The sequence below is a fragment of the Bos grunniens genome, chromosome 6 (genome assembly GCF_055505025.1).
Source record: "Bos grunniens cultivar Pamir isolate PY7600 chromosome 6, Bosgru_T2T1.0, whole genome shotgun sequence".
NCBI lineage: Eukaryota > Metazoa > Chordata > Mammalia > Artiodactyla > Bovidae > Bos > Bos grunniens.
In genome coordinates, this window is record NC_141170.1 from 98,413,374 (window position 1) to 98,439,553 (window position 26,180).

General features: G+C 38.9%; 1 protein-coding gene across 6 annotated transcripts in view; it reads left to right on the forward strand.

Moving 5' to 3' along the window:
- The first annotated feature begins 4,458 nt into the window (after window positions 1–4,458).
- The window catches only part of TET2 (tet methylcytosine dioxygenase 2), a 143,524-nt gene continuing 121,802 nt past the window's right edge, over window positions 4,459–26,180 (forward strand). For all 6 annotated transcript variants that reach the window (XR_015165768.1, XR_015165770.1, XR_015165769.1 and 3 more), the window contains exon 1: window positions 4,459–4,563. The gene's annotated coding sequence lies outside the window, so the exon portion shown is untranslated. The remainder of the gene's footprint in view (window positions 4,564–26,180) is intronic.

A 26,180-nucleotide genomic window follows, 5' to 3' on the forward strand; every position in this document is an offset into this window, starting at 1 on the left:
TCCTGTATTGGTGGTTGGATTCTCCTCCACTGTACCACCAGATAAGTCCCCCCAAACACTTTTAAAACTATAAAAATCTTATATCAATGTGGACTGGTGCTGAAGTAATTACTAATAAATTTCATTACTGAAGTTTATCACTGAAAAAGAAGAAGTGAAGTCGCTCAGTCACGTCCGACTCTTTGCGACCCCATGGACTGTAGCCTACCAGGCGCCTCAGTTCATGGAATTTTTCAGGCAAGAGTACTGGAGTGGGTTGTCATTTCCTTCTCCAGGGGATCTTTCTGACCCAGGGATCGAACCCGGGTCTCCTGCTTTGCAGGAAGACGCTTTACCGTCTGAGCCTATCACTGAAGCTGAAAAATTATTCTCTCAAAGAAAGTGGAACATTAAATGTGTTACCAAATTTGGATGAGAAGAAGAGTAGTTACTGGATTGCAGATTCAGAATTCATGAGAAGGAAATTCATGGATGTCAGGAACACATTGGCAACACTTCTAGAGGCATTTCCATGAGATCTCTAGTGATCCTAATATTCTTTTTATAACACCTTTGGCAGTTTTTAAATCAGATTAGATTTCTGAGTTTCATCTGACATCTTGTTTTAACCCCCATTAAGTCAGTAGACACATTTGGTTTGAGTGCTAGGATTATATCATTTGTATCTATTTCTTTAAAAATTTCCAAATTATAGAAAGAGGAATTAACCATATGAAACAAGGTCAGGAAAAAAAAAAATAAGTAAAAATCACATTAACAAAAGAGAATCATAATATTATGATCCTTGGCTTTAGACAATGATTATTTATATTAGTAACAATGTATATAAATAATTTAAAGTGTTCTAAATGGTTCATCTCTTGGAGATTTTTTTTTTAACTGGCATTCGACTTATGTTAAATAGATACCTTGTATGGTGTGCAGTAATGTCACTAGACAAAAGAAACAAGAAAGTCCCTTCACAGCAATGACTGCTGTGCTGTTTGAAGGTCAACTGTCTCTTAAGCATGCAGAGAATCTTTATCATGTCATGCTTCAGAAATATGTTTTTGGAGATGGGAAACAACAGGCCATAATTTAATGTTTTTGTTAAACCACTATAATTCTTTCAAAGGAGTATGTACCACAACTCTTTTCTCTCTGTTAAAGAGAAAGTCAAGTCCTTAAGAAAATTTCCTATTCTGCAGGAGGGGAGGAAAGTAAGAATAACCTATTATTTTTTGTTAGTACAAGAAATTTGCATTGTAAAGCAAGCTGCTGTTGTCAGCTCTTTAAAGGACAGAGCAGACAGGAAGCTGCCTCCACCCTAAGAGGCTTAGAGACCAGCAACTGAGTTAGACAGCAGGTGCCCAGGCCAATCAAGTCAATTTTCTAACACAGAATAGCATGTCATGGAACTTGTTCTATTAGTCTTTTTTCTCTGGTAAGGAAGCAAGGATTTTTCTGTGTGGAAGCAGAGCTGGTCTTTCTAGTTGGAGGGGGTAAAATGGTAAGGAGTTTGATAACAATTGACTGTTGTTAAAACAACAAATTATCTTTTAAAAACACATTATCCACACCTATAAGAGGAGGAATCTCAAGAATGCACACAATTAATAAAAGCTGGCTCTGAATTACTCGTACAAATGTGCACTAATATTTAGTAAACAGCTGATTATGTGCACTATAGGTTTTCTTTCCCAGAAATCGAGGTTAAGAAAGAGGGTGTTTTTTTTTTTTTAATCAACAATACAAAATTTTACTAAAATATTTTATACCTGTAGACGTAGAATTTTACTTCCTTTTGCTGTTGAAAAGTCACAATAGCCAAGAGGAGTAAGGAATTTTCTTTCAAATTAACAAAATGTCATGGTGGTTAAGGGTGGGGTGGGGTGCAGAGAAGTTGGCAAGAAAAGGTTCAGGGCCTGTCGCAAAACCAACTGCAAGTCAAGTGTGATTCCAGACAGACAAGAACCACCTGTTACAACACAGAAAGAGGGAGGTATTTAAAAGATAAATGAGAAAGAGGTGACCCTACAGATCATTTCCCCAATTATCATATACATAAGTAAGGGAGCATTCAGGTAGTCATATCAAACTCATGTCAGTACAATATTTGCCGCATGTTACTCAATGTAAGAAGACATATATTTACTTATATACTTCTAGTCAAACAAGAAAAACTCCTGGAAGTAGAAAGTTTATGATCGGTAATAGTATTAATAATAACTACCTGGGCACTTAGTGTCATATTTAATTCTCACAACACACTGTTTTAATAGTGGCTCAGACAGTAAAGAATCTGCCTGCAATGCAGGAGACCCAGGAAAGATCCCCTGGAGAAGGGAAAGGCAACCCACTCCAGTATTCTTACCTGGAGAATTCCATGGACAGAAGAGCCTGGCAGGGTAGTCCATGGAATCACCAAGAGTAGCACACCACTGAGAGACCAGCACTTCATACTTGACAGATAAGGGCACTGATACACAAAGAGTTAAGTACCATGCTTAAGGTCACACATTTAGTAAGGGGTGGAGTCAAGATCCATCTAGGTCTGACTCCAAAGCCCATGTTTTCCACAATTCTGCTGTTTTGTGCTGGACACAAAGGTAGGTCACAGTCTTCAGGAAACTTTACATTTGGGACTTGAGAACAAATTACAAGGCACCTGTTAAACAGCTTACAGCTCATTAGCAATTACCAAGACTTCAAAGACACATTGGTGTGCAGTTAAAAAAGATGGAAATTCATTTTACATGAATGCTTAGGGAAACGAATGATCTTGCTTAGACAAGTTCGAAACCAGAAGTCGAAGTCAACTTTGTCTCAAAGTGGAATAAACAATGTTTCATTGGAACACACTTTAAACGCTCTTCTTTGTTACAACGTAACATACAAACAGTTGCCTTTTTAAAGCCTTTTCAAAGAGGAAATATTCCGATCTCATAAAATTGGGTAAAGCCTTCACTTCTTAAAGAAATTACGGACAAAAAATGTAAGCTATACAAAATAACTTGTGTTGACTTAAGAATAGCCTGGTCACAATGTAGCGATCCCAAAACAGATGTGCCCCCAAAAATCTATCTAAAATTTGAATGCCAGTAACGTGAGAACTTCTAATACAGGGCCAATCTCAAAAACTATCAATCTGATATAAAGATTCACATGGGCTTTGTTCTTTATCTCATCTTCAACATAAATGATGATTCTTTTTAACAAAGCATTAAAAAGAGAAGCAAATCTACTTGGCAATAGAAAAGAAAAACTGTCAACGGATGCGAGTGATTGTAGAATCCCGAACGTCAGGGAAAATCGAGAGTCCGTCATTCGGAGTCTAGTTCTTTACGGGTCGATTTCTTCATTACTTAATTATAAGGCTGGGCATTTTTGCAAAATAGAGGCTCTCACGCGAGAAATTGCAGGTTTATTTCTTACGACCGAATTTAGGGAGAAGTAAGGAGTCACTGTTGAGAAAGTCCTCTCGGATCTGCTTGAATCCTTCTTCTCAGCCCACGTGGCCAAAGTAAACAGAAGGTGGGCTGGGGCTGTGAGAAGCGGGCCTCGGTCAATTTCCTAATTTGTCGAGTCTTTGAGACTACAGGCCCCTAAAGCACTAAGGGCATGCCCTCTGAGAAACTGGGGAGTGCTTCTGCAGAGCGAGATTAACACGACTGTGGGGAGAGGATGCCAAAGTGGGGGCGAGGCGGGGCGAGTGGACCTACCAGGGGTTGGGGTGCGGGCCTGCGCGGGCGAAGGTGGGTGCGCTCCGGGGCGTGCGCGGGGATACCTGCCAGGAGGTGGGAGTCGGGGCGGGTGCGCGGGCACTGGGGATTAGGGAGGTGCGCATCTACCCTAAGGTCTCAGTGGGTACGATACCAAAAAAAGTTTAAAAGGTTCAGCTGGGGTCTCGCACCCTCCTGCCAGGGACTCACACTACCTCCCCCGTCGCGCCAGTCCCACGCCTCCACCTGGGTGGCGACCCGTCCAAGGGTCCCGGGGTCTGGACCTTCCCCCGCGCTCCTCCGGGCGCACTGCTCCCCTCCCTGGCTCCCCAGTCCCAGCCTCGAGAGTGCGCCCCTTCGATCGGCCCCAGGTGCCTCCGGCTTTTGTGCTGGGAGCCCCGGGGCGAGGAGCCAATTCCCGGGGAGTCCGGGCCGAGAGCCCCGGGGCAGCGGTGGAGGCCCGGGCGGAGGGGAAGGAGGAGGCGGCCAGGAGGAGGAGGAGGAGGAGGAAGCGGGGCGGAGGAGGCGGAGAAGCGGGAGGAGGAGGAGGCGGAGAGCGGCGGCGGCGGCGGCAGCGGCCAGTGCTCGGGCGGCCCCGCCGCCTCCTCCTCGCGAGCGCCGCGCGCCCAGGCCCGGCTCGCATGCGAGTCACGTCCGCCCCCTTGCCGCGGCCGCCCCGAGACGCCAGCCCCGCCGAGTGATGAGAACAGACGTCAAACTGCCTTATGAATATTGATGCGGAGGCTAGGCTGCTTTCGTAGAGAAGCAGAAGGAAGCAAGATGGCTGCCCTTTAGGATTTGTTAGAAAGGAGACCCGACTGCAAACTGCTGGATTGCTGCAAGGCTGAGGGACGAGAACGAGGTCAGAGCGCTTCTCTTATGCCGCGAAACTCTCCCTTTCCTCTCCCCTTCGCTTTCTCTCGGGCTCACAGGGACTGGGGAGCAAAGCCTGCAGTGTCACCCGCAAATACCAAGAGGGAAGAAGGGAAGCTTCACAAATTACTGGAGCCTCTTCAACATGGCTGACAAATATAGTTTTAATTCCCCCCACCCCCCTTTTAAACCTGTAGTTGTGTGTTCCCCTCTCTCTCCTGTTAATTAATGCTCGTGCCCTCCTCACCCAGAAAACTTACCTTTGTGAGTCCGGCCGGCCGCTTTCCCGGCCTTTTATCCTCCGGAAAGTGATTTTTCTCTGCTTTCCTTTCTAAACTAGTTCAGCTGTCGGGGGGCACGACTTTTTCCTTGAATCTTCCCCCACCCCCTCCCTCGGTGGAAGGCAGACGAGCCCCGGGTTTATCCTCACCCACCCCTGGGGAGCACACGGACCGTGTGGTTTTCGACCCTTTTCTCCGCTGGGGGTCTGGATCTGAGTGTGCGTTTGCGTCCGCCCCCTTCTGCCTGCCCCGTGTCCCCTTTTCGGGGGGCCGCGCTCAGCGAGTGTCAGGGCGAGTGGAACAGGAGTCCACTCGGTCGGGGGTTGTTGTTTTTTTTCTTTTTTTTCGTTCCCCCCTGAAGTCCGCGGGTTTTGTTAGCGCTGCGGAGCCGAGAGAGGAAAGAATAGTTTCTTGGCTTCCCCAGACAAGACCCGAACCCCACTTTTCTCAAGGTACATCAGCTCTGCCATGGGCTGTACCTTTCAGCGTGGGGGAACGTGTGTGAGAGCATTTGTGAGCAAATCTGTGTCCTGGCTTTGTGCTTTTCCCAAATCAGCTTCGTCGGGTTCACCGGTAAGTGACAGGCAGACACAAAGGCAGGCGCAGGCCGGGGGAGGGGGCAGACGGGCGAGCGCGGGGACGGGGGGAGAGGGGTGAGTTGGAAGACTGCAAGGTCAGGGGCGCAGAAAGAAATGAAACCCAATCCCAGTGAAGAAACGGAGAAGCAGAGAGCACATTTCTAACAGTCTCATCCAAATTTCTCTTTTTCGCAGTTCTCTGGTCTTTTTATCTTTCTGCCTTTCTCTGTGTGTCCCTTTTCTCCTCCCGTTCTTCTCCTTTTTCTCCTTCTTCCTTTACTCATACATGACTCTTGATGAATCTTTTTCATGGAGGCTGCTTTTCTAGTGATACTAAGCTAAGTTTCTACGGAGAGTTTTCTATCTGTGGCAAAATAAAGTGTGGGCTGGATAGACTGCTGGGAAGGTCGAATGTGAAATATAAGTGAAATGTACAGGCTGGTGCCCTCATGACATACTTTTAATTGTATTGAGTGAGTTTTTCTCCTCCTCCTTGTACTGTTTAGGAATTGAAAAGGGGTCATTTTCCAGTCGTTTAAAATTTAGTAAAATATTTTTGTATTTGCCTGTCTAGGGAGTAGAATAGAGCCACAGTTTAAAATCTCAAATCATACATCATGCTTTTCTTTCTCCAATCAGGGATAGATAATGACAAATCCAAATCCAAAAATATTCATCAATAAATGATCCAACATAAAAGTAAGATTCTATCTTAGGGACAGTTGGAAATGTATATAGGAAAGATACTGGCTATGGTTTGGTTTGATTTAAGGCTGTGGGTATTGTTGCTTGGCTAATGAAATCATTATATTTGCATTTTAATGGAAAGTCGAAATACTGGAGGGGAGTTATATTCTTTTCCTTGTTTGCTTGTGTTTCATAATAGGTTTGAAGTAGAATATACATTTCAACATAATAAATACTGATATTTTAATGCTATTAAACAGAGAAGTGTTAGTGAAGGATTGGAAAGTCAAACAAGTTTAGAAGTCATGTATACAATTAAAAGATGGATGGGGAAAAAACGCAATAATGGACATTGTTCCATAAATCCCATCTCCAAAACTACTTGTCCTTAGTAATTGACTTTGTAACTCTACATTTTGATCTCTGGAAAGCAGTTAAGTTTAATCGTTGTAGATGCATGATTCCAAGGGAGACATGTTACTCATCTTTGTGGAATAGAAACAGCTCATTTGGTTGTTCTTATTTGTCCTCAGATAATAAAGAAAACACTTAAAGAGTTTAGCAGAAATGCTTACTATCTGTTGAGAAAACTGTGGTTAATTATCCCAGCAACTGAGAATTTAAAATATATAATTCCTTTTGCCAAGAGTAGTATCTAACTACTCTTGGCAAAGTAGTTAGCCAGATGTCACTAACTACTTTGGGGGGACTTTTCCAATGTTGTATATACTGTCTTCAGGCTATTCAACTAATAATAGATATAATATTTATTGTTCACATTGATAAATAAGAATATCTACATTGGTTAATCATTTTGAGTGTGACCATGAAGGCCTGTTCTTTCCCAGCATCCAATTTAGACTTTTCTGAAAGTAGCTACTAATGAATATTATATAAGGGATTTCAATGATTATAAGAAGGACTTGTACATTTTATTCACTAATCCAAATAAAAGTGTTCTTTTTTATTAGAAAAATTATTTGAATTACTATGGAATAGTTTACAATGAAAGATATAACCTCAGCTCTTTGTTTACCATATTTGTGAAAGTCAGTGCTACCTGGATTCTTCAAAAATTTCACAGCTTGACCTGTTTTGGGTAATTGAATTGTAGTGGAGTCATAGTGGAGAATAATAAGATAGATAGTTTTTCTTAAACTACAATATTGTTTTGCTTATGTTTAAAAATTGAGCTAATGCTTAATGAGAAATTAACTTGGAATAAGGGAAGTCTCTTGTCTTGTTTAAATTCACACATTTACCAAACTTCTTAGGGCTCTGATTAGATCTGGCCTCGTGCTGGTCCATGCCAGGAGCCAACAGGATTGATAGGATTTTGATTCAGTGGCACATGGATGTAGACATTAGCAGGTCCGCGTCACTCCCAGCAGGTGAAATGCGGCTGCCCAGGAGTTGCTATGACAGACTTCCAGAGTTCTGTTTGGGCACTTAGATAACAAAGACTGGAGTTAATGTTTTGGTTTCACTTGTTGGAGTTAGAATTTCTCTATCAATTTCTCCAGTGCTCCACCCATACACAGTGCTGTAAGCCAGATGTCACTATTGAAATGTATTTCCTTATTTGCTGACTCATTAAGAAGTTCTTATGATTCACAGAAACACCTGGCAGAACACCTTATTTTTCATCCTGGCCCAAATCCAAGTTAGTATATTCTTATGAATTCTCAAGAAATTACCATAAAATGTTCTCAAAAGCTTTAGATGTTTCACAGTTTTTAGAATGTCCAATATTTAGAAAGTGTTCAATCTGCTTTTCCTTGCCCTAATTCCTTCTACTACAAGAGTTCAATTGTTGTCTTTGTTGTTGATGTTGTTGTTAGTTAGAAGAATTTAATAGTCTTACCTAGCCATCTTCACTAGGAAGAGACTTCTTTTGTAAACAACCATGTAGACTGTTCCACTCTAATCTTTCTGAGTCATGGAGACAGGTTAAAACTTTGGATCAGCTAGCTGTCAGTATTGGTTCATGAAAGTAACATTTTCTCAACTCTTAGGCCATCACTGCATAGTAGTTCTTAAGAGTAGTAATGGCACCAGAGCCAGTAGCAAGAAAATATCTCTTAAGCCAGCTTTACAAATGGAGTCTTAACTGTGGGAGAGTAAGGTTGCCAAGTAGAGCTGGTGGTTATCTTGGAAACTGTGTTGAAGAACACAACCACAAATGATTTTGCCAAATATACAGTATTTACTTGGTCTAGATCTCCAATTTCTATTTTGATTCACTGCCAAAACTCAGTGAATACTGTGGCATTATTTAAGAAGGTTACATAGTGCATCTGTTGTTTTGGTATGTTGTAGGAGAGAAGAGTTTCAGAAAGGAAGAGGGTAAAGCAATACACCTGAATCATTGTGACTAGCAGCCAAAAAAGAATTGTGTGTCTTTGCTTATTTCCAGCATTATTCTTATCCTAAATTGTGCATTGCAGAAAAATCCTAAGATAGACATACAATACTTTCTCAGTAAAATAGATTTTGGTTGCCCATTCCAAAATAGTAAATTCTATCAGCTTTCATTTATACCTTTTCCACTTGTCATGAAATGCAGTTAAGTGCACCAGGTTTCAAGAATTATAGATAGATGGTAGGTGGATTTTGAATATTTTGTGTAAAAATAAATTCAGTGATAATGTCAACCTACCTGCAGTATTAAGAATTTGGAAATCAACATTTTATACTTACTAAGGGTTGTTCCTCAAAGTGACTTGAATTCAAGCTTTGGATAATCTGAGAATTAAGTAAAAAGATGAGTGAATTGGGATGAAGTGTTTTGGAGGACAATTTAGGACAGAAAATGAAGTTATTGCTTCACTAAAAATACCATAAATGCTTCTTTCAAGTTAGATTTATGTCTGTTGAAAGATTTATGTTCTGAGAATAGCACTGAAACATGTATATTATCATATGTGAAACAGATCGCAAGTCCAGGTTCGATGAATGAGACAGGGTGCTCAGGGCTGGTGCACTGGGATGACCCTGAGGGATGGGATGGGGAAGGAGTTGGAAGGGGGGTTCAGGATGGGGGACACATGTGCGCCTGTGGCGGATTCATGTGCATGTATGGCAAAAATCACTACAATATTGTAAAGTAATTAGCCTCCAATTAAAATAAATAAATAAATAAAAAAGAGTTATGTTCTATGTCTTTTTATTCCCTAATAGAATCTATTGGTATACTGCTAGGTCCAGGTTTAGTTTGTTGGGGGTCAGGGGTGATGGGGTGAAGGTGCTCAGAGGGTACTAACTTCCAGTTATGAAATGAATAAGTGCTGGGTTGAAAGCATAGTATGGTGACTATAGCCAGCAATACTGTATTGTATATTTGAAAGTTGCTCATAACTATGTGAGGTCATGGATGTGTTAACTAACCTTATTGTGGTAGTCATTTCCTAATATTTACCTATTATAAATTGTTACATTGTATATTTTACATTTATACAGTGTTATATGTCAGTTACTCGAAATAAAAGCTGAGGGGGAAAAGATACAATGAATGATGTAGAAGTAGCTAAAAAATGTCATTTAACTAGAAAATGTGTAATCTGTTCTCAATGCATAAGAGAAAAGCAAAGTAAAAGGTGTTTGGTGATACCAGTGATGAAAGCAATGGTGCTGCTTTTTCCTTAATGTAACTTCTACAGGTTATGGCAGTTGTCCCATAAAAGCCACCCATTATAAGCATACAGTTGAATGATGTTTTGTAAATTTATATTTTTAAATTTAAAATTGTTTTGAGCTAGTTGTAGAGTCACATGCCATTGGTATGAACTAATAATTGGACATGGACGTTCTGTCCAGTATTCCCCAGTGGTAACATTTTGCAAAACCATAGTATAATATCCCAGTCAGGAGACTGACATTGATGTAGTCTACCAACCTTACTCAGATTTGACTTGAATGTTTGTGTAGGTGTATGTTTCATTCCATATACCATTTCAAAGATAATTTAATCATTGATAATGTAATCATTTGATCAGATAATTTTAAACATTTTCCCTCCTGAAAACAGAAGTTTAACACAGTTTTACTTCATCAATCATGTGATTGTGCTACCATGCCTTATCAAAATGTGTATCAGAATATAGGTTTTTGTTTATTCAAATATTTTAAGTTGTTATAATGTTTTATGACATTTCAGGTTACATCATTTGATTCTTATCACAACTCTAGAAATAGGTGGTGGTGGTATTATCCCTATCTCTGGAGAGGAAACTAATGCACAGTGAGATTAAATAACTTGCCCAAGTTCATACAGCCAGTACATGTCTTAGTTAGGATTTGAATTTAAGCAGTCTGTCTCTGGAGTCAGTCTTTTAACCACTATACTGCTGCTGCGGCTGCTAAGTTGCTTCAGTCATGTCCAAGTCTCTGTGACCCCATAGACGGCAGCCCACCAGGCTCCCCCGTCCCTGGGATTCTCCAGGCAAGAACACTGGAGTGGGTTGCCATTTCCTTCTCCAATGCAGGAAAGTGAAAAGTGAAAGTGAAGTGGCTCAGTTGTGTCGGACTCTTAGTGACCCCATAGATTGCAGCCCACCAGGCTCCTCTGTCCATGGGATTTTCCAGGCAAGAGTACTGGAGTAACCACTATACTATATCACCACTAATAATAAACATGTAGCGGTAACATAGGCTATGTAGGGAAATTCATAAAAGGAGACTTAAAATGCATGCAACTATCTACACAAAAACTTGTGCCTGAATATTCGTAGCAGCATTATTAACAATATACATGTGAAATCAGTTTGAGAAAAGAAACTGGTCGGCAGAAGTCTTTGTGATGCCAGGACAAGTGGGAAAAAGAATCTGAACATTGATGGCTCTCCATGTTTTGCAACATATAGCCAGTCTTTAGAAACACCAACAAAATTTTACAGATTGTTAATGGTAAAATGAGTTCAGATTTTTAGGAATAGCCCTTATGAAATTAGGACATTATTTTTGACACATTATTTTGACTTCATTTTAATTTCTAACTTTATATACTTCTAGATACCAAACATTCTTCTTCTTAAGCAGTACTTCTTTCTCTTTTATCCTGTTGAGAAAGATGCCAGTTGGGTCCCTTACCTTGATACCATGACTGTTAACAGCTCTGGGGGAAGAGCCAGTGATCTTGAAGCATTCAGCTTTAATAACATGTGCCTGTTGTTATACTCAATGAGGACATGTCTTGGCTTCATATAATTACTGTAATCATTTCTTTTTCAAGGAATAGCTATAGAAATGACCCAGAGATACCTTTTAAGAGTATGATTATAGCATTTACTTGTAGGTTTGTTGTATATTTGTGCCAGGTTCAAGTTAGACACTCTTGTTAGAACCTTTTAACCCATCAAGAAGTTGACGTAGTGATTGTTCAGTTCAGGTCGCTGAGTCATGTCTGACTCTTGCAACCCCATGGACTACAGCACACCAGGCTTCCCTGTCCATCACCAACTCCCTGAGCTTGCTCAAACTCATGTCCAGTGAGTTGGTGATGCCATCCAACCATCTCATCCTCTGTCATCCCCTTCTCCTCCTGCCTTCAATCTTTCCCAGCATCAGGGTCTTTTCCAATGAGTCAGTTCTTCGAATCAGGTGGCCAATGTATTGGAGTTTCCACTTCAGCCTTAGTCCTTCCAATGAATATTCATGACTGATTTCCTTTAGGATGGACTGGTTGGATCTCCTTTCTGTCCAAGGGACTCTCAAGAGTCTTCTCCAACACCACAGTTCAAAAGCATCAATTCTTTGGTGCTCAATTTTCTTTATAGTCCAACTCTCACATCCATACATGACTACCAGAAAAGCCATAGCTTTGACTAGATGGACCTTTGTGGGCAAAGTAGTGTCTCTGCTTTTTAATATGCTGTCTAGGTTGGTCATAGCTTTTCTTTCAAGGACCAAACATCTTTTAATTTCATGGCTGCAGTCACCATCCACAATGATTTTGGAGCCCAAGAAAGTAAAGTCTGTCACTGCTTCCATTGTTTCCCCATCTATTTGCCATGAAGTGATGGGACCTGATGCCATGATCTTAGTTTTCTGAATGTGGAGTTTTAAGCCAACTTTTTCACTCTCCTCTTTTACTTTCATCAAGAGACTCTAGTTCTTCTTCACTTTCTGCCATAAGAGTGGTGTCATCTGCATATCTGAGGTTATTGATATTTCTCCCGGCAATCTTGATTCTAGCTTGTGCTTCATCCAGCCCAGTGTTTCTCATGATGTACTCTGCATATAAGTTAAATAAGCAGGGTGACAATATAAGCCTTGATGTACTCCTTTCCCAATTTGGAATCAGTCTGTTGTTCCATGTCCAGTGACTGTTATGGAAAGCAATAAGGTAGAATACAGGTCTGATCTTTCTTATGGGAGAGATGAGTAGCTTATTTGCTTCTACCATCTCTTATTTCTTGTGACACTTTTTGAACCACCTCAGCTGATAGTAGATTTTTATGCTATTTTTATTATATTCAAAAAGCTATTCACTGAATTTGAGTGTAGTACTCCATCTTTGCTTTTCTAAAGTGAAAGTGAAACTCTTTGTGACCCCATGGACTATACAGTCTATGGAATTCTCCAGGCCAGAATACTGGAGTGGGTAGCCTTTCCCTTCTTCAGGAGATTTTCCCAACCCAGGGATCAAACCCAGGTCTCCCACATTGCAGGCGGATTCTTTACCAGCTGAGCCACCAGGGAAGCCCAAGAATACTGGAGTGGGTAGCCTATCCCTTTTCCAGTAGATCTTCCCAATACAAGAATCGAACCAGGGTCTCTTGCAATGCAGGCAGATTCTTTACCAACTGAGCTATCAGAGAAGCCCATGAAAGATACACTATATTCAAAAGAAAAACAGTGGGCTGTGGATATTTACTGATGGAATGACTGCTCTCTTCAAAGAGAACAGACTTGCCCATGATCAAACATAGACAGTAGATCTCCCACAAAGGTATACCATACATACTATTGAGGTCTTTCACTTGCTACTTTTGCAGTTTTGAGATTTATTAAATTTGTGGATGTCACAAAGTAATGATCATTTTAATTACGATTGTCATGATTCATTAGTTATTGCTAAAACTTGCCTCATCATGTCTTTTTCTTGATAGAGTATTAAATATTGTTTCTATGATTAGATTACACATTAATGGAAACTCTTCACCCAACTCTTAGAGTTTTTATTATTTCTCCTCAAATTGATTTTTTTTTTTAATCTAGCAATGGATAAGAAAAAAGGCTTAAATAGTAATAGTGAAGCCTAGAGGATATAATGTGGTCTATCTCTGAGTTATTTCTCCTATTTTTCATTCCTGCCTGCATAGAGGAACAAGAGTACTTAATTATTATTTTAAAAATACCTTAATTATTAGCTGTGCTAATTCTAAAGTAAAGCACAAGAATCTAAAAATAGTGCAATGATACCACACCCGGATTCCATCACTAACCTACTGTCTTGTTCCTATTAATTTATTTTTTAATGTTTGTTCTTTCAGCACTTTTCCCATTTTTGTTTGAAGTCTCTTACTTTGAAGTCACAGAATTTTCATATTTGCCATTGGCTATAAAGTTCTGTCAGTTCTTTTATAACCTTTCATGATTTTTGTATTAAAAGGATTACTTTTGGACTCCCACTAATTAGTTTGGATCACTATTAGCCTTTTGTTTGTCTTCCTGCTTACATCATAACAGAACAAGAAATCATTTGTGCAAATACAGTGATAGTTCATAAAATTAGAGTGAGCCTCTTAAAAAGTGAATTCAGTTATTTGGATATTAATTTACTTTATATTCATATTTTCATGTGCCAAACATAACTAATAAAAGGAAAAAAATACCATAAATGGATACTTTCAAATATGAGGGAAGGACATACAGTGATGTATGTCAATTATTTCTCATTAAAACAGGAAAAAATTTTAAAAAGCATGAAGGAAGAACAAATCTTCCAACCTAAAAATACTCACCACATAAATTATTTTTGTAAAAAGAGAAGCAGGTATAGTTCAGCGAGAAAGCATGCATTCTAAACTTTGCATTCTAGATTTCGTCTATCTTTATTGTAATCTACTCACCTAAATGGTGTTTTTTTCCTTTTGTGAAGTTATACTATATAAAATTGAAGTGAAAACAAAGGTGTATTCTAATTTTTGAATTATCTACCACATTATAGCTTGGAGAAAAACATATTGACCAAAAAGAAAGCTAGTGAACATTTTACTAATAGCTTACAAAGGTAAAATAACTATGACATAATTATGTATTTCTACCAGAAATCAAAATTAGAAAGGACATTTGGTTAACTTTGGGAACTAAAATTTCAATATATTGAAACAACATTTTTAATCAAGCATATAGAAAATACAGGATATGGTATTTTAAAATGACTAAAATATATGCATGAGGTTTTGCTGAAGTCAGTATTTTTTTAAAATAGTTTAATTTACTACTGACAATTTGCATCAGTATTTTTGCATTGTTATAATTTGTCATGTTTCAAGTAATCCTGAAGATTATGGGAAACTTTTCATATGTAGGAATAAAAAGCTTAGTTGTTGACATTGTCAATTTCCTTTAATATAGGTAAGAATTTGGCCTCCTTAAGGAATAGAGCTTGTTTTCTGTAAACAAACCCATGTAAAAGATACAATGAGTATAGTGAGGGTAAAATTTAAAATAAGAAGACAGGTAGAAAACTAAACTGTACTTCCATTCACTCAAATGAAGTTATTGGATACTTTCCTCTGAAAGGATCATATTGTAATTTTATTTGGATGTAGAATTGTTACTTTGCAAACAGTTTGCCTCCTTAGTGTCTTAGTAGTTGTTGTGTAATGCAATCTTTCATAATAAGAAAAACAATTTTTGAGAGGAGGTATAAAGTGCATTCAGAATTCACTGTTGAGATTACAAAATTTGCCCTAAATTTAATTAGGCAGGCAGTTAATTTTGATCATGTCCTAGGTCAGGAGCTACTTAAAGAAGAAAAGAAATGTGATAGAGATTGGTCATGTCCTCCAGTTCTTCCCACTGCTCTTTTTTTTTTTTTTTTTGCACGGGGCAGGGGTTGGAGGGAGAGAGAAAAAACCTCCCTAATAAATAATTCCTTGACACTCACATGCTCTTTTTTTAGGGCCAAAGAAATAGGAGGTTTCTCTCTGGAGCTTGTTGACACTTTCTCGCCTTGCGATTACACGCGGTCACATCAACATTTGCCACGTGGGTTCCGTGCGCATGGCAGCGCTATTTACAAACACCATCCAGGGATTCCAGAGACTCTTATGTAACAGCTGAGAGTACGGGCTTTGTGTGTCCGTGGGCGCGGAGGAACCGAACAATTTTATTCATAATGGGGGAGCCCTTGTCTGGCTCTGATGGGGTCCTGCATCAAAGTTCACCGAAGTCTAGGTCAGGATCTACCTAATATGCAACTTGCCGGCGCCTCAAAGGCTGTGCCTTAGTATAGGATCACTCTTTTCTTTTCCCCGCCCCCTCTTGCGGCAAACGGAATCCGTTATGCCAAACTTTTCTGTGTGCGTTTTTTCGAAATGTGGGCAAATTGTGTCTTGGTTCTGGTTGTCATTTACTTCTACCACTTGTGACAGAAATGCACATGCCTGCCACCCAGTCTCACAAATGCTTTTTTTTTTTTTTGAAAAATATTTTCTTATTTGTAAGCAACTTCAGGTGCAAGAGAATTGGTAAACTGACTTGGTAACTCGACACTCTGACCACAGAATACTCAGGAAAACGGTTGTTTGATCATCCTCCATATCCAGTTCAGTTGTACCCATCCCTGTCATTTCTCACCTCCCTCTTAAATTTTCCATTATCACACCTCCCTCAGCCCTCTTCCATCTTAAGTTACGTATCAAGACATGGTATTTCTTTTTTAAATTAGATTTCAATATTTAGGAAATTGTTCTTCTTTTCCCATATTGCTTTTAAGAGTTTTTCATTTATACTTATCATTTTTTTTAAGTCTCAAGTTAAAAATAATTAAAACACCCAAGAATTTGTGTCTCATCCTGTGTACCTGTGTTCCTGGTGCTTTTTTTTTTTTTTTTTTTTAATTGTAAATTGTAAATTGACTGGTTGGAATATTTAAAATATGAGTAAATTTTGAGTCCTTTTTGATCAAAAAGGATCCTAAAATGCAATACAAAAAAAGGACTCAAAATTTACTCATATTTTAAATATTCCAACCAGTCACTGGTTATCCAAAAATAGAAACCTTGCCTAACAAAGAATTGAAATTAAATCATCAAAAAAAACAAAACCAAAAAAAACTTGTAGTTACTTAAAAACTTGGGCTGTTTGAAGTCTTCTTTCATAGATTTTTTTTTTTCTAATCACACTATCTTTCTAAAAAGAGGAATGATCAGAATCTTTGAAATGTGGTACTGTAAATAGAAGGAATTTAACTTTTCAAAATAAAGAATTTTCTCCCCAAGAGATAAACCAAACACCAAGAAATGTTTGGTATAGGAATAATTTAGAGGTTATGTCTTCAAGTCTATTATTTACCTATGAGACTTAGAAATTAAATTTGATCTGTTTAACAGCTGGATGTGCTCTCTTTTAGAAGAAATTATCAAGAGAGTGATTAATTTAACCAATATAAAGGAAATTTGAGAATAGACATTTTCTATTTTTTCTTGCTGAGTAAAATTTCCTTCTAAATTTGAAGATAATATAATTTATTTAGTGGTTATAAGTTATTGTACTTTTTTAATACATTAAGATTTAGTGAATTTAGATTATAGGCTTTAAAATTTATTTTCATTTTTTATTTGCATGCTTATCATTGTTTTGACCTGAAGATGGTGTATTTATCTTAATTGCCCTAAATTCAAATAGTGAAAGTTTGTGTGAAATTACTTATGAGTATACTTTCTTCCTAAAAGCAGTACCATGTCTGAACACTCTTGAGCTTTCACAAGGATGATCTTAGCCTATGTTAGAACATTACCATTTTCCTCTCTTCTTATACCTTTATTGGACAGTAAATTATATATGGTTATAAACTGAATCTGCTCAGAATTTGATGAAGGTTATAAGTTGATTCATTTCTGCTAAGAAAGGGATTAAATATAACTATTTTTGTTTCACTTGAAGCTGCAAGCATTCAGTAAACATTTATTCAATAGATGGCCTTCCTTCCTGAAGGTGAGATGAACAGCAATTGTCTCTGTATTATAAAAGATTAAAGTGGTAAATCAAATGTGAAGGATACCGAGCAAGATGCAGTGTGGGAATTTAGGTTGTTTTCTCTCTCCACCAACTATTGAGAGCATGTGTTTGCACATGCTTGTGTGTGTTCTCTCCCTCAAAAAGTTTTTGGACTTCTGAGTTAATTTCTCTTTGGTAGGAATGATTAATTAAACCATAGTAAAACTATCTACAAATATAAAATTTAAAAAATATTGATGTCATGCATTTTCCCAAATATCGTGAAGGTGAACAAAATCCCCAGGGTCTTTTATAGAAACTACTTTTATATGATTCCTTAGAAGACCGTTGAGGAATCATATAGGCGCTCACACATAAAAACAAACAGCTGGTGTGGTGATGTTAAAATTGGCCAGGGTGTTCCCTCTAGCGTAGGAGTCCTAGGTCATAATGATGCCTTCCCATGTGGTCAAGCACCCATGGCTTTCATGTTTACACACACAGCCCCAGAATTCTGAACACCAGTGATGCAGCAGTGGGGGAAGGGGTGATCTGTGTCTCACAAACTGTTTAATGACCTGGGTCATGAATATTGATAGAGAATAAGAACGAACCGATTGTGGTAAAATGTGCCTGGAGGGGAAATAGAGTAGATGCTTAAAGCAGGCTTTCCACCCTCACCCCACAAGCTCTGGATTGTTTATTTTAAGCTATCATTACCACCCAAAAGGAGCTTTCTACTTTGAACTTAAAATAGTAGCTTTTAACCGGACAAATGAGTAAGCGCTTTGGTATCCAGGGACTAGAGGTGACAAAGCTCACAAGAGTGTCACTCTCTTTCGTAACCAAGCTGACTCAGACTCTTTTGGAAGCTTTTATGGCAATTTAACCAGCTCTAATGATATTACCGCATAGGTGCATGGGAACAGATAATTGGAGCTAGAGCTGCCATTTTCTCCAATTTTAAAATTGTTTCATACCTATCATTCCAATTTTATTTGTGAAAATAGGCCAATCATACTACATATAGAAATGCTTTTCAAAATCACTGGATTTATTTGTATAGAACTGCTTTGTTTACCTGTGTAAACATGTAGCCTATGTCTACAACAATACAGAGGAAAATACCTTCTTATCTGGTAGAATCAATGATAAAGGGGAAAAAAGAGTGAATGGTAATTCTGGAAAAATATATGATAATAGCATGGTGGTATTCATGCAACTAAATGGCAAGCAACTATTTTTAAGCATGGAAAAGACCTCAAAGGATGAGGGGGGAACATGTTATAAACAAGGAAAATATAGTTTTCAGTAAATAAATGCTTTATTACAAACTATGGACATTTAAAAGATTTGTTTCAAACTCTTTCCTCCTTGTAACAAATTATCCAAGACATTATCTACCTATCTCTGAACTTTTAACGGATTGTTCTGGACTGTGGGTTTAATTTTGTATGCATGTATGTGTATGTTTGAGTATGCGTGTGTTTGAGTATGTTTTTCTGTTTTAGATCTAGCTATGCAAACTAGAGACTTTGCCCACTACTTATAAGATATTGCTCCCTGGATTCCCATCACATTTACTTCAATATGTCAATAAATCATTCATCAGATTTGCAAAAAATGTAGCTTATTTTCAAAGATAGAATCATAAACTATTATTAACAAGAAACAGAAACTTTAGAGACTATCTGTTGCATTAACTAGAAAAAAATGGCAGCATAGAGAGGTGAAGACCATTGCCTCAAATTGAATAATGGGATATTTATCATTCTGCTGCTGTTGCTGCTAAGTCGCGTCAGTCGTGTCTGACTCTGTGCGACCCCATAGACGGCAGCCCACCAGGCTCCCCCGTCCCTGGGATTCTCCAGGCAAGAACACTTGCCATTTCCTTCTCCAATGCATGAAAGTGAAAAGTGAAAGGGAAGTCGCTCAGTCATGTCCGACCCTCAGAGACACCATGGACTGTAGCCTTCCAGACTCCTCCGTCCATGGGATTTTCCAGGCAAGAGTACTGGAGTGGGGTGCCATTGCCTTCTCCGATTTATCATTCTAGTAATAGCCAATAATAACTAAGGTCTTCACATTGTGTCAAGAACCATACTAGGGACTTTCAGAGGTTATCTTATTCAATTCTTACATCACATCTATTTTTGTTGGTGCTATTATTATCCTCATTTTACTAAGGAAGAAACCAAGACGTCGGATTAAATAATTTCCCTACACATTTTGAATTATCTTTGACATCTCCCTATTTGCAAATTTATCCTTAAACCCTATAGAATATTTTACTATGGCCATTTGGCTTGTCTCTTTCCATTTCTGCTTCCCTCATCCTTTTTTTTTTTTTTTTTTAAAACATATGTATTTATTTTTGGCTGTGCTGGGTCTTCACGGCTGCACAGGCTTTGCTCTAGTTGCAGAGAGCGGGGGCTACTCACTAGCTGTGGTATGCAGGCTTCTTATTGCAGTGGCTCTTTGGTTGCAGAGCATGGGCTCTAGGCATGTGGGCTTCTTCAGTAGTTCTGGCGTGTGTTTAGTAGTTTCAGCTCCACAGGCCCAGTAGTTGTGATGCCCAGGCTCAGTTGTTTCATGACACACGGAATCTTCTGAGGCAGGGATCAAACAATGTCTCTTGGATTGGCAGGTAGATTTGTTACCACTGAGCCACCAGGGAAGCCCTCACCCTATTCTTTTTTTCACTCTGTTCCTTTGTAACTGAAATTTCTTCCTTCTTGGTGTTCTCACCTATATGAGCTTTCTCTTCCATCTTCTTGGCTTTTTCAGCTGTTCACCATATTTTCCCTGGAATCTGTGTTCATTGCCTCCTTATTTCTGATAAATCAATCAACTCCTAAACAGTTCAGTTCAGTTCAGTTGCTCAGTCGTGTCAGACTCTTTGCGACCCCATGAATCGCAGCACACCAGGCCTCCCTGTCCACCACCAACTCCCGGAGTTCACTCAAACTCACATCCATGGAGTCAGTGGTGCCATCCAGCCATCTCATCCTCTGTCGTCCCCTTCTCCTCCTGCCCCCAATCCCTCCCAGCATCAGAGTCCTTTCCCGTGAGTCAACTCTTCACATGAGATGGCCAAAGTATTGGAGTTTCAGCTTTAGCATCATTCCTTCCAAAGAAATCCCAGGGCTGATCTCCTTCAGAATGGACTGGTTGGATCTCCTTGCAGTCCAAGGGACTCTCAAGAGTCTTTTCCAACACCACAGTTCAAAAACATCAGTTCTTCAGCGCTCAGCATTCTTCACAGTCTAACTCTCATATGCATACATGACCACTGGAAAAACCATAGCCTTGACTAGACGGACCTTTTTTGGCAAAGAAATGTCTCTACTTTTTACTATGCTATCTAGGTTGGTCATAACTTTCCTTCAAAGGAGTAAGCATCTTTTAATTTCATGGCTGCAGTCACCATCTGCAGTGATTTTAGAACCCCAAAATAAAAGTCTGACACTGTTTCCACTGTTTCCCCATTTATTTCCCATGAAGTGACGGGACCGGATGCCATGATCTTCGTTTTCTGAATGTTGAGCTTTAAGCCAACTTTTTCACTCTCCTCTTTCACTTTCATCAAGACATAAATTGAAGAAAGTAGGGAAAACCACTAGATCATTTATGTATGACCTAAATCAAATCCGTTATGATTATACAGTAGAAGTGAGAAATAAATTTAAGGGACTAGATCTGATAGACAGAGTGCCTGATGAACTATGGATGGAGGTTTGTGACATTGTACAGGAGACAGGGATCAAGACCATCCCCATGGAAAAGAAATGCGAAAAAGCAAAACAGCTGTCTGAAGAGGCCTTACAAATAGCTGTGAAAAGAAGAGAAGTGAAAAGCAAAGGAGAAAAGGAAAGATTTAAGCATCTGAATGCAGAGTTCCAAAGAATAGCAAGGAGAGATAAGAAAGCCTTCCTCAGTGATCAATGCAAAGAAATAGAGGAAAACAACAGAATGGGAAAGACTAGAGATCTCTTCAAGAAAATTAGAGATACCAAGGGAACATTTCATGCAAAGATGGGCTCGATAAAGGACAGAAATGGTATGGACCTAACAGAAGCAGAAGATATTAAGAAGAGGTGGCAAGAATACACAGAAGAACTGTACAAAAAAGATCTTCACAACCAAGATAACCACAATGGTGTGATCACTCACCTAGAGCCAGACATCCTGGAATGTGAAGTCAAGTGGGCCTTAGAAAGCATCACTATAATAGTGGAGGTGATGGCATTCCAGTTGAGCTATTTCAAATCCTGGAAGATGATACCTTGAAAGTGCTACACTCAATATGCCAGCACATTTGGAAAACTCCACAGTGGCCACAGGACTGGAAAATGTCAGTTTTCATTCCTAAACAGTTGGATTCCATCAAACAATGGTTTTATTTTGTTTTTTGACTGCCCCACTCACCTTGTGGTATCCTAGTTCCCTGACCAGAATCAAACCTGGGCCCTTGGCAGTGAAAGAATAATGTCCTAACCACTGGAGCACTGGAGAATTCACAAACAGTCTGGTTTTTGGAGTTAGGAAGATCTATTTTTGAATCCTGACTTGCCTTCTTATAAGCTGTGTATATTCTTACACAACACGGCAGCTTTAGCCTCTCTGAATCGTCTTCCCCATCTGTCAAACGGGGCCAGCTAAAAATTCTCATCTGTCTCAATGATTTTTCAAGTTTCTTAATTATACCACATGGTGAATGAAATATACCTTCTATTTAAACTCCTCTGTGCTCTCTGATTATTCTATTCTGATTTGGTTTTCGTTCATTATTCCCCTGCTTAGGTCCACCATTGCTTTAGTTCCATGTCTTTCTCGGTAGTTTCTTCTTTCATTCTTTTCTTTTCACTGATTTACATCCACAATTTATTTATTTTGTCCAGAAATGGTGTGTAGGAGGAAAACTGAGTCCTTGCATGTCCAAAATGCCTTGAATTTTCCCTGAGCTAATTGATAAAATAATGGTGTATAGAATTCCATGTTCAAAGTAATTTTCCCTCAGAACTTGGGAGACGTTGGTGCATTGAAACAGCATTTCATCCAGTGTTGGTTAATGAGATATCTGAAATAAATATGGTTCATCTTCTTTAGATAACTCTTTTCAAAAAAGCTTATTCCCCGAAGTTAGGGAAGTCGGACTTTTAGGAGGGAATGCAAAGACAGATAAAAATATTCAATCTCTCAACAAAGTCTGTTGACTCTGGTTTTGAACTCTATCCAGAATCTGACCCGTTTTCTGTCATTTCCTATCATTTCACCATTTCCACACTCTTGCAAGCCACTGTCATGTCTGCTGCTGCTGCTGCTGCTGCTGCTGCTAAGTCACTTCCAACTCTGTGCGACCCCATAGACGGCCTCCCACCAGGCTCCCCTGTCCCTGGGATTCTCCAGGCAAGAACACTGGAGTGGGTTGCCATTTCCTTCTCCAATGCATGAGAGTGAAAAGTGAAAGTGAAGTCACCCAGTCGAGTCCGACTCTTAGCGACCCCATGGACCACAGCCCACCAGGCTCCTTTGTCCATGGGATTTTCCGGGCAGGAAGAGTACTGGAGTGGGGTGCCATTGCCTTCTCCACTATCATGTCTAACTTTGCATATAACCGTGTCATCCTAATGGATCTCCCTGCTTCCGACTTTGCCCTCCCTTCCTCACCTTACCGACGTGTTTTACCCAAATTCAGAAATAAAAGTTTAATCATTTAAACATTGTCAGCTCATACCTCTGCTTAAAGCCACTGATGAATCCCTATTTAACTCAGAGTAAATACCATGGTTTTTTTTATTTTTTTGTAGCCTCCAAGGTCTCAGCTGATATTTAAATTTCTGATTCCATTTCTTTCCAGTTCTCTCCCTCATTCTAATAGCCATGGCTGTCTTGCTGTCCAAGCAGCAAAATGAGCATCCTCTTTCCTCTAGGTTTTTGCGCTTGCTATTTCCTTTTCTTGGAACAACCTTTGTTTAGGTATCCACTTACATTGCTTCTTCCTTTACTTCTAATCTCTCCTTGAGAGTGTTAGTTTTCCAGGAATAAAATTCAGGGACTTTCCTGGAAATCCAGTATTTAAGACTCTGTGCTTCCTCTTCAGGGGTTATGGGTTCAATCCCTGGTCCGGAAACTAAGATCCCACATACCATGTGGTGTGGCCAAAAGGAAAAACAAACCCATAACCATTTAACAGAACTACCACACTTAGCCTTGTCTCATTTTATTTCATTAGGTTTATCATCACTTGCTAGAGTACTTGTTGCTGCTTTAAAAAAAAAAAAAAAAATTTGGGAATTTCCTTTTGGTCCAAGGGTTAGGACTTTTGAGTTTCCACTGCATGGGTTCAATCCCTGTTTGGGGAACTAAGATCCTGCAAGCCAGGAGGTGTGACCAGAAAAGTTTCTTTTAATTTATTTTCTGCTCCTCCCAGAAGATGTGAGTTCCATGAGAACAAGGGCATTGTTTGGGTCACATATAGCTTCAGCACCTAGAATGGTGGCTGGCATGTGGTAGACATTGAATAAATATTTGGTGAATATATATATGAATAAAATGGTGAGTAAAGGGGCAATAATATAATTTTATTTTTACTGCTTTCCCTTTAAGGCTACCAGTGTTCTGTTTGACACAATATCCCAGGAGTTTCTAGGGCCAAGGAAACATTTGTAGCTAAAATGTCATACATACTGGCAACTGTACTCCTTTCTGATGTTGTTGTAATTGGATAGTATTTCAGGTACCTATGTGTTTAAAAATCTACTTTCAAATACAAACAGGATTTTAAAAGCTACCTTAAGTTTTAAACAACTAATTTATGAGTAGATTTTTGGAGCTAAAACCTCCTAAAAGATGAGCAATGCATATGTTCTTCTTTCTGCTTCCTTTCTCTGAGTTGTGTGGTTACCAACTTCCTTCCAGCTAGGAGAAATGGCACTGTTCTCAGTATCTCTTAGCTTCTTCTATCAAGATGAGATAATATCCTTCAGAAAATTAGTTATGAACTCAAGTGTCCTTGACATTTATTTCATAGTGAGAAATAATTACAGATAGATGATTCTTCAATGAAGTTTCCAAAAGTTTTGACATACCCTCTTTATTAATTAATTGAGGGGAGGGTGGGATATAAATTCATAGTGTTTTGAGTGCATTTTTCTCTCACTATTGTTTTTATCATTTAAGGCTTAAAGTCTAGTAGAATTTGAGTGTGATTTGTAAGTTTCATGTTAGAAGTTCTTTTTCTGTTTTAAGTGTTATGACCATTGCCTAACATAGCACCTGAAACATTGTAAGCCCATAATAGCTATTTGTTGAATGTGGACCCTTACTTTTGGGGAATTCTGATTCCAAAGTTTTTATAGCATAAAAACTCATAATGATTAATATTCTTCTTGATGCTAGTAAAACGAAGTATAAACTGATAGAGTAGTTCTTTCTTTTCTTTTCTTCCAAATATAGAGAATTTTGTAAAATCAGAGAGTTGGTTTAAGATTTTTAATATCTTTTATTGACATAATTATATGTGACCACATAGCCAGATAAGAGAAGCCAGTAGTCTTTCACCATGTAACTTACTGAAGCATCCTTTGAAATTCTTAAAATTTATAGTCATGTTACCAAGGTACAATTCTTTTTGTTTTTGTTGTTGCCTAGGACTGGGGAGATTGGGAGGAAATGGGGAGTGAGTGATAGTGGGCATGGGGATTCTTTTGGGGATAGTGAAACTGTTTTAATGGCTGCACAATTCTGTGACCAAGGTACAGTTCTCGAGCTACAACAGTTTCTTGATAAAGAATGCTGGTCCTTGCTGCCATTGTTACATTTGCCCATTTACAGTCACCTACAGAAGTAAGCTAGCTTCTTTCTTCTTTATGTCATCTTCTTCAGCTAGCTTCATTCATCTTTATGAATATCATTTCCATATACTTTACCTGTTTTGGAAAAAAATTAGAAAACTGTCCCTGTCCAGTAGTCTGTGGGGTCGCAAAGAGTCGAATATGACTGAGCGACTTTCATTTTACCTGTTTTGGAAGTCTGTTTTCTAATATTCTTCCAAGGCTTATCATCTTCCTATGTTTATAGCATGTGTTTTTCAGACAGGTCAAACAGAATTAATACATATTTGGTATTGCAAAAATACATTATTGACTTTAAATGAGTTCTTTAGCTTTTCATGTGATGCTGGGCAGGAAGTTTATTACTGTTTCCTCATCTATAGAAAGAATAACTTGGGCAAAATAATGTTTTCTGAAATTTCACTGAACTTCAAAATTTGAATTTAAATATACATATGGGCTTCCCTGGTAGCTTAGCTGGTAAAGAATCCATCTGCAATGCAGGAGACCCCAGTTCGATTCCTGGGTCAGGAAGATCCCCTGGAGAAGGGATAGTATATCCACTCCAGTATTAAGAATCCATCTGCAGTGTGGGAGACATGGATTTGATCCCTGGGTTGGGAAGATCCTCTGGGGAAGGGAATGGCTACCACTCCAGTATTCTAGCTTGGAGAATTTGGGGTTGCAAAGTGTTGGACACAACTGAGCAACTTTCGCTTTCATATGACTACTTGCAGCGTATCACAGATATTAACTAAGTATTTGTTTCATTGCATTTTGTAAGTGACCTTGTTATTTCCTTTCAAGGAAAAAACAATAGTATTTTATTCAAATGCTTGAATGTTTATGAGAAATATTTCAGAACTCTGAAGGCTGAATTCAGGGTTACTTACAGATTGTTTTTATACTTTATGCAATATTTATCAGAATGTGAAATAGCAAAGAGCAAAATTATTTTGGCCTTATTTCCATAAATCAAACTTTAAATATTCCTTGAGGGAATAGATATTGTAGAGGAAAAAAAAAGAATTCTGCTTTTCAGACCTCTTAAGGATG